The following is a 9,761-nucleotide window of genomic DNA, read 5'->3' as shown; positions in this document are numbered from 1 at the left end:
TCTTGGGCATCCTTAATTTGGGAATATAACCACCACGTACAGGGTGAGATACATTTTTTTAAGCCGCCTTATATCAGGCCTCGACAAATATTTCCAATTATACTAACATGTCGCCTGAACAAAATTTAAGTCCTTTAATGTCAAAACATGAAGCCAGACCACTACGCTTTCACTTCTTAAGTCTGATGCGCAATCAGAACGAAAAGTGTGTGAATAGGTCGTATTTGCTATCCATATAAAGGCATCCTTACTTTGGGAATATAACCAACCACGTACAGGGTGAGATACATTTTTTTTTAAATTTTATTGAATGAAATCAAAAAATTTCCGAAATAGCATCAAATTTTAGAATAGGTTTAGATTTGTTCGAATTGGTCACTTTTGGCACGAATTATGGCCTTCAAACGACCAATGAAACCGTCACACGCTGGTCGAATGTTGCTTTCCGGTATTTTGACCCATTCCCGGCGAAGCGCTTGCTTGAGGTGATCGACACTTTGGTTTTTTTAGTCTCAACCTTTCTTTCCAAAATACTACAAGACACCATAGTCTAACGGATTGGTATCTGGAGATTTTGGTGGCCATTATGCGCTGGAAATGAAACGCGGAACCTCATTTTGTAACCATTCTTGGGTGGCGCGTGCTGAGTGCAATGGTGCAGAGTTCTGTTGGAATGTCCAAGGTCTGTGGCCAAACTGTTTGCGTGCCCAAGGCTTTAATACATCCTCCAGAATATTTTCGCGATAATATTCGGCATTTATTCGGATGCCATCGGCTGTTATGGCGGCCCACACCATCACCATGGCCTGCGCTTGAGTTCTGGTGGCTATTAGAAGGTGCACATTTTCAGCTGACCTCTTTGGCAAGTAAACACGATCATTTTGTTTGTTCACAAACGGCTGGATAACGCATGTTTTCTCATCGGAGATGGAGAAAACCAAATTCGGCAGTTCACCACTTTCGTCCAAGCTAAGCAACTATTTAGCTCTTTTTATGTCTTTTTTTCAATGGCTTTACCCGGAGCTCATTTTTCAATATTTGCCGAATTTTGCCATATCTTCAGCTCATGAGCCATTTTTCGGCCACCACGACGCGGGTTTTGATCAAGTCGCTTCTTTAATTTTCGAACCATTTCTGCTGATGTCCACTTCCTTGCTGGAGGGATCTAACGATAGCCTCTTGTGGTTTTCTAGCCAAATATAAAGAAATCACACTATCCCGCTTGAATTCCATCACAAATAACTTTTTTTCTGGAAAATTCTCACCAAAATGTTTTTGTACAACAATATAATGAGCTGTCACTGGAATAGTTTTAACAGCTGTCGGACGAGTGGCTTAGAAATGACAGCAGTCTGAAGTCGGTTGCAGTTTTTTTCATCTCACCCTGTACCTATTTTGTACGAGAGAACACATACAAGATAAGCTAAGCGATCTAGTTAGTTGCAACCCATTTTAAGTTTTAACCGCTCAAAAGCCGTTATAAATAATTATTAATTAAATTGTTATTATAAACGTTTAATAGCAGGTGGCTACTAAACATTTACAGTGGAGTTGAGCATCATAATGTGGGCCCCACCCGTATGTCTTTTCTTACTGATTTAATTTAGAACAATTTCTCCCATGATCCAATTGAATATTTATTCTCTTCAATCTATTTTTTATTTATTCATGATCTTGAGACTGCCATGACGATTCATTTACCCTCAAGGGAAGATGGATCCCCAAAGGCCTTAATGTGCCTTTAATTTTTTCATAATAAATGTAGGTCCTTTAACTTTAGAAGAGAATTCGGTCGTATGTTATTTAACATAATTGTTATTGCCATCAAAAAATAAAGAGAGCGCATGTCCTTAACTTAACAGGTATTTTTCATTTTAGGCCCCGGAAAATTTTTGCTTCCGTTTAGTTTGTTTAAGTGAATCTTCGGCTGCAGTACAAAAAGTCAGCGGGTTGCCGGTCAAAAATCATTCCTTTTTCCCTAGGAGAATGACAAGTGTCAATCAAAGGGTTTGGTTGTAGTGTCAAAATAATAAATTTGTTTGTCTAAAGTAACTTTTAATTAAAAACAAAACTAGTGGGAGTTGGTCTTGGACTCCGCCAATTTGTTGTTGTTTTAAAGTTTTTTTAGCACTTTCTCTGTGCTTGTTTTGGTTTATTAAATGAAATGAAACGTAATTGTGTGTAAATGTGTTTTTTTTTTGTTCCAACATCATCTATATCTACTACACGCAACGCCCAACGCGCTCTAGCCACCATCCCAGCACATCAACAAAAAGACAAAACAAAAAACTCTCCGGCTGGCAACTACAACTGAAGAAAGCAGAAGTTGTATTCACCAAACTGAAGAGCAGTCATTGAATTTTGCGCTGCGTTGTCTTTTCTTTTTTGCCAAAAAAAAAAAAAAAACCAAAACTCGTACCGCAACTTAACGCATCGCAACTAACAGCATCAGTTTTATCATCAGGGCAACTAAACACAATTATCAACAATCAAGCATCGCTCGCATCTTTAGTGTTGTCTAGTCTTGTGCAAAATACAAAAATAAAAAATAACTCAAATTAAAAATCAAACAGCCGATTTGGCTTTTCATTGAGTTTTGTTATTTCACTATGTTTTGAACGTTGCTCCAAACTAAACAAGTTTTGTGTTAACTTTTAATTTCTGCATTAATAATTTGAAACTAAACAATACCAAACAAAACGTGCGTGCGTGGTGATGCCAAAAAATATTTAACTTTTAAAATCAGTGTCAATTTTTTTCTATCACAAGAAGTAGTCTAGGTGTGAATTGCTTCCGCAAAGAAATTGCACTCTTGAATTTGAATATTGTATCAAAATTATTGCAAAAAATAATCGATTAAATCGGGAAAAATGTAAAATTGAAGTTTGATAAAAATACATAAATAAAGGAAATGCAATGCTAATCTGCTTCCAAAAAGCCTGTAGACTTAACCATCGAGATTGAGAATCCTTCGTTAATTTCTAAACAAAAATAAACCAATAATGATAGATGCAAAACTATGGCTGGAATTTTGATCGGATTTGAAAGCGATGCTTTTTATTATTGAAGTTGATAAATCTAAAATATTAAAAACATCTTACATTTACTCTAATGGCATTTTAAATATCAAAAAAAAAAAATCGTCTATATGTGATACGAATGATATTCGACATCGGACTCTGTCATAAGATGAATATCATGTCTTTAAGCAGAGCTTTGATTCGGACAGCAATTTGGGAAAAATTTCTTCATTTGTCAAAATATTTACTTTGAATTCGTAACCCAAAAATATAGTAATATCCAGAATTATCCTAAATGTAGGAGTATTTTGGATCTTTTGCGAAAAAAAGGAACATCAATTCATTCTTCTATCATGTATTCAATGTCTCATTTAAAATTATTTTTACTACCAAAAAAAATAATAAATCCAGTAAGAAAAAGTCAAAAGTCGGGCGGGGCCCACTATGGGGTATCACTATGCATATTAGGTAGAGCTTCCGTAACAAAAGAATTTATTTGAAGTATATCATGCCACCTATCAACATTTGGCTTTAGAGCAGTTATAGTTTGACTTTACATATATGGGTGGCATATCCAGTTCTGAAGATTTATATTATTATATTCGAGAAGAATTATATTAAAAATATATATCACAGCCGAGTTTCACAAAATGGGAGTTTCACTCCATTTGGGCTGATATTAGCCATTATTTGCACAATAAACCTTAAATCGGATTAAGGGATATATATGGGAGCTATATTCAAATCTTAGCCGATCTCGATAAAATTCGGCAAAGGTATTTCCGAGCTCTATAAGATATCTGGTGCCAATTAACAATATCAAATGCATATTACGAATGGGAGGGACTTAAAGACACAATCGGATGAATCATATATATGGCAGTTATAGCTATATTTGAACCGATTTTCTCAAAATTTTATGTACTTGCTACTTGACTGAATTCGGTCGGATGTACCAAAATTTAGGACTTTTGGACAAATATTTGCCATTTGGTGCACAATTAACCCGAAATCGGTTGAAGATATATATGGGAGCTATATCCAAATCTGAACCGATAGCGATAAAATTTGGCAGAGGTATTTCCGAGCTCTGTATGATATCTGGTACCAAATATCATTGTTGTCGAATGCATATCACGAATGTGAGGGACTTAACACCAAATCGGATGACACATATATATATCTATATCTGAACCGTTTTTCACCAAATTTGATATACTTGCTTCTAGACAGAATTCGATTGGATGTGTCGAAATTCAGTAATTTGTACCTTTATTGGCCAATTGGTGCATAATTAACCCGAAATCGGTTGAAGATATATGGGAGCTATATCTAAATTTTATGTGATTATCACCAATTTCAATAAGGTTCGTCCTTAAGCCAAACAAATATTATTTGGAAAATTTCATCTCAATCGGATAATAAATGCGAGCTGCATTTTGTTCACAAGACTCGCTTCTTCCTCCATGCTACAAACAAATGCACAAAGACATAATACTCTTACCACTATGTGGTGCAGGGTATAAAAACATCATTAGGATTGGTGTTTTTTTTTTTTTTTCTTTCACACTCATTTTTTCGACATATCCAGGTCCTACTCTAAGGATATTTCTGGATATTACTATAATTTTTATTATTTCACATCTAAAACATACAAATATTTTGGCAACTGAACAAATTCCCCCCATCTTGCTCCTCAGGTCATGTAAATCTGTTAATAAAAATGTATATATATATATATACATTTATATATTATATTGAATGAAATCCAAATGGAACATTCTGCAAATTAAACAAACAATACCAAAATAGAATAGAATTCATTCATGATTATCATTGAAATCATTATCGTCATCGAATTGTATATGTATTAGTATAGTACATGGACATGAGTCAATGGAAAGTGTGTTTGCTCACAAGTGGAAAAATTGGACAGAAATAAATGGACGTTTAAAATTTTACAGCAAATGAAATAGACCATCACGAGTAGAATATCGAAAAATGGCAGCTTATTTTTGAAGGAAAACCGATCCATTCATCACTTTTTATACCTGAGCCTCTATATATGTCCTCCATTATAAGTCGAAAAAGATATTCAAAAAATTCGTCAAAGGTATGATGGAATGTGAGGAGAGGCATTGATATTGAAACCCGTAAACAATAGACCACATTTAGTAATGGGCTACGATTAAAGGCACCTGTCGATTATACCCGACACCACGATGTGGTACAGGAAACGGGAGATACCCATAGTTCCTCTTGTAGATCTCCATAGAATCATATTCTGAGTTGATTCATGTTGTTTGTCTGATCGTCTGACATTATATTTTTGTCGTCGTATTTGTTATCCGATTGAGTTGAAAACTTCTACAAATCATTTGTCTGTCCCAAAAACGAGCCCTATTAGAATTGGTGAAAATGTGTTCAAATTTAGATACAGGGTGAGATAAAAAACTGCAACAAAGTCAAACGCCATAATTTTTTTAATTTTATTGAATGAAAGCAAAAAATGTTGGAAATAGCATCAAATTTTAGAATAAGTTTAGATTTATACGAATTGGTTACCTTTGGCACGAATTATGGCCAATGAAAACGTCAAACGCTGTCCGAATGTTACTCTGAGGCATTTTGATCCATTCCCGGCGAAGCGCTTGCTTGAGGTGATCGACACTTTGGTATTTTTTAGTGCCAACCTTGCTTTCCAAAATACTTCAGACACAATAGTCCAACGGATTGGTATCCGGAGATTTTGGTGGCCATTGTGCTCTGGAAATAAAGCGAGGAATCTAATTTTGTAAGCATTCTTGGGTGGCGCGTGCTGAGTGCGATGGTGCTGAGTTCTGTTGGAATGTCCAACGTCAGCGTCCAAAATGTTTGCGTGCACAAGGCTTTAATACACCCTCCAGAGTATTTTCGCGATAATATTCGGCATTTATTCTGATGTCACGGTCGATTAATTCGAGCGGAGAGCGACCATCGGCTGTTATGGCGGCCCACACCATCATTGTTTGTTTACAAACTGCTGGACAACGAATGTTTTCTCATCGGAGAAAACCAAATTCGGCAGTTCACCACTTTTGGCCAAGCGAAGCAAATCTTTAGCTCTTTTGAGTCTATTTTCTTTCTGTTGCGGTGTAAGTTCTTGCACTTTTTGGAATTTCAATGGCTTTACGCCGACCTCATTTTTCAATATTTGCCGAATGGAATATTGCGATATGTTCAGCTCACGAGCCATTTTTCGGGCACTGCGACGTGCTGAGCTGAAAAAAACACGCTTCTATCAAATCTTATATGAAGTTTACGATCTAATCCTCTAACCCAATTTTAATTTTTTTCTTAATAAATACCCCAAGTTTGTTTGAGTTTGTGAGGGATTGTGAAAAGGAAAATATTTCCAAATTTTGATTTCAACCGAGAGACATGTCCATTTATAGACGAACCAACTTAGGATTTTACAATGGTAACTATATTCTGTTCCACCAAGGCTTTAAGGTTACAACATGAGTCGTGATCGAACCCGGAGTCAGAAAGTGAATGTTGTGTTCATTTTCGTTTTTCAGAGAAGCGGCATCTTCTGATTTCATTAGAAGGCTGAGACTCTTTGAATTTTTTGACTTCGATCGATAGGGAATACTTTAGACACTCTTTTATAATCTTTCATTAATTTCTTGGAAACATATGAAATATCTGCTTGCTCCTTTTAGAAGAAATCGGTTTTTCAACTCTTCAAAATTGCTATGAACAACAAATTTTGAAAAATGCCCAAAATTGATGCATATTTTTTTTTACATTGAAACACTTTAGAGCATCTCAAATAACTGCTTGCCCCGGAATTTTTTTGGCTGCGAAATATTTTCCTTTATTGAATCATAAATCTACAACCTCAAATCAATTTTTTTTTTGTATTTTTGTTCCCTTTCATATTTGATGAAATGTTTCACATGATATCACTTCAACATTTATTCACCCATTCAATAAATGGCATTTTCTTTTTGGGCGAGGTTAAAATAATAGAAATACATTTCCCAGTCTCTCCCCCTAGTTAATATTTTTTGGGCGTGTTATTTTTTGATGGCGCCCAGCTAGCTAGCTGGATGGATGACTGGCTGGCTAGTAGCTGCTAAAACAGCATGTCTCCTCGTACTCTTCGACTCCACACTCCACGTGAAAACGTTAAAATGATAACAGAATTATTTTGCGACTTGTTCGTCGAATGTTTTTTTTTTTTTTTTTTTTTTTGTTGTTGGTTGTATTGCGTTGTTTTCTTTACACCCGGTGTTTTACTTTTCTTTGGGTTTGCAATAGAGATTTCCCGGCTTGACCTAGTTTTCCTTGTTGTTTCATTTGTTTATGTGGTGGTTATTATTCTAGCCAGGAGTTATAGTCACTCTATGCATCCTTCTCTCGGTGAAGTGTTACTCTCCGAAATCAGTTCTGTTATATTAACAGTATAAGAGCAAAGGATACCCAAGTCTCTTATACACTTGTGCTCCAGTCAACAGTAACCACATATTTGGTTATTTGTGTTTGATTTGTTGTCTGTCCTCTGTTTTTTTTTTACGCACTCTGTTAAGAGTCCAGTCTGTCAGTCACTCACTCAGTCATTGAGACAGTCCCACATAGTTTTGTAATCATCATTAAACCCTGCCGTTTGTGGTTGTCTTTTGTGAGGAGGTTTTTTCCATTAGAACTGTAAATAAAAATGCAATTCAAAACAATTTTTTGTTTTTGTCTTCATTAAATTGGAATTTTGTATAGCGACACAGTTGGAAATGTTATTCCTATGACCCACTATTATAAGTTCAACGACCCCAGAGCACCCTCCAATAAAAAGGCGGAAGTTGAAATTTATGTTAAGTGCAGGAAAACGAAATCCATACAAAAGAATGCAAGAAAAAAATAAGTAAAATAGCATCAGTCGCTTTTGCCGACAGATTTATACCTCCAGCCTTCAGTTATGATTACTCAAACTGTTGACCCTTTATATGGGGGAGGTTTCGAATCAGTTGGCCAATATTTGGCCAACTCGTATCTGACCTATGACAGATTAAAATGTGCCAAATCATAAAATTTCGTTCAATTCCATATTTATATTAGATTTCTGATTAAGAGAACTATTTAGATGTAGCAAGTTGTAAAGAAACACCGACTTGTTTCGCATGTTATGACAGGTAAAAGTGTTGGAAATTGTGACCCTTTGTGGGTGAGGTACCAGAATGGGTTGGCAGATATAACATCTTCACAGTAGATCTTGCATAATCTGCACATTGGATTAATAAAATATTGTGATGTGTGCAATTTGAAGAGAACCGGATGCTTATTTCATATTTTATGATCGAGTTGGTTCTGCAAATTGTTGACCCTTTGTGGGGGAGGTAACAGAAGAAATGGACCGATCTCTATCATCTTTATAACAGAATTTGTGTGGATGGAAATATTGAAATGAACCTAGTCTCAATGGAATCGGATGTTAATTTGGTGTTTTATGAGCTTCATGGATATTCTAAATTATGACCCTCTGAAGGGAGGTACCAGAGGGGGTGGACCAATATATCCCATATTCACACCACATCTTGGGTTAATAAAAGTATTGTGATGTGTGTAATTTGAAGAGAGCCTGATGCTTATTTCGAATTTCATGATCGTTTTGGTTATTCAAAATTTTAACCCTTTGTGGGGAAGGTACCAGAAGGAATGGTCTGATCTCTACCATCTTTATAACAGATCTTGTGTTGATAGAAATATTGAGATGTACCAAGTCTGAATGGAATCGGATGTTAAGTTCACGTTTTATGAGCTTCATTGATCTTCAAAATGTTGACCCTTTGTGGGGGAGGTACCAGAAGGACCGTTATATCACATCTTCACACTAGACCTCGGGTGAATAAAAATATTGTAATGTGTTTAATTTGAAGAGAAGCGGATACTTATTTGGGATTTTATGATCGTTTTGGTTATTCCAAATTTTAACCCTTTGTGGGGGAGGTACCAGAAGGAATAATCCGATCTCTACCCTCTTTATAACAGATCTTATGTTGATGGAAATATTGAGATGTGCCGAGTCCGAATGGAATCGGAAGTTAATTCCACGTTTTATGAGCTTCATGAATATTCAAAATTTTGACCCCTTGAGGGGAAGATGCCAGAAGGAGAGGATCGATATATCCCAATTTCACACCACACCTTATTAATATTGTGATGTGTGAAATTTAAAGAGAACCGGATGCTTATTTTGGATTTTATGATAGTTTTTGTTATTCAAAACTTTCACCCTTTGTGGGGGAGGTACCAGAAAGAATGGTCCGATCTTTAACATTTTTATAACAGATCTTGTGTTGATGGAAATATTGAGATGTGCCGGGTATGAATGGAATCTGATGTTAATTTCGTGTTTTATGAGCTTAATGTTTACTCAAAATTTTGACCCTTTGCGGGGGAGGTACTTGAAGGAGTGGTCCGATATATTCCATCTTCACACCAGACCTTGGGTTAATAAAAATATTGTGATGTGTATAATTTAGAGGCAATCGGACACTTTCATCACATTTTATAAGAGTAAAAAGTATTCAAAATTTTGACCCTTTGTGGGGGAGGTACTTGATGGAGTGGACCGATATTGTCTATTTTCACACCCGACGTAGGACTGATGAAAATATTAGGATTTGCAAAGTTGGAGCAAAATCTGATTATCCTTTCTCTTTCTGTGCAGTAAATTGTTTTCTTTGAAAATGTTAACATTTT

This window comes from Musca domestica, unplaced genomic scaffold, assembly GCF_030504385.1.
Source record: "Musca domestica strain aabys unplaced genomic scaffold, Musca_domestica.polishedcontigs.V.1.1 19, whole genome shotgun sequence".
Lineage (NCBI taxonomy): Eukaryota > Metazoa > Arthropoda > Insecta > Diptera > Muscidae > Musca > Musca domestica.
This window is presented reverse-complemented; position numbering follows the sequence as displayed.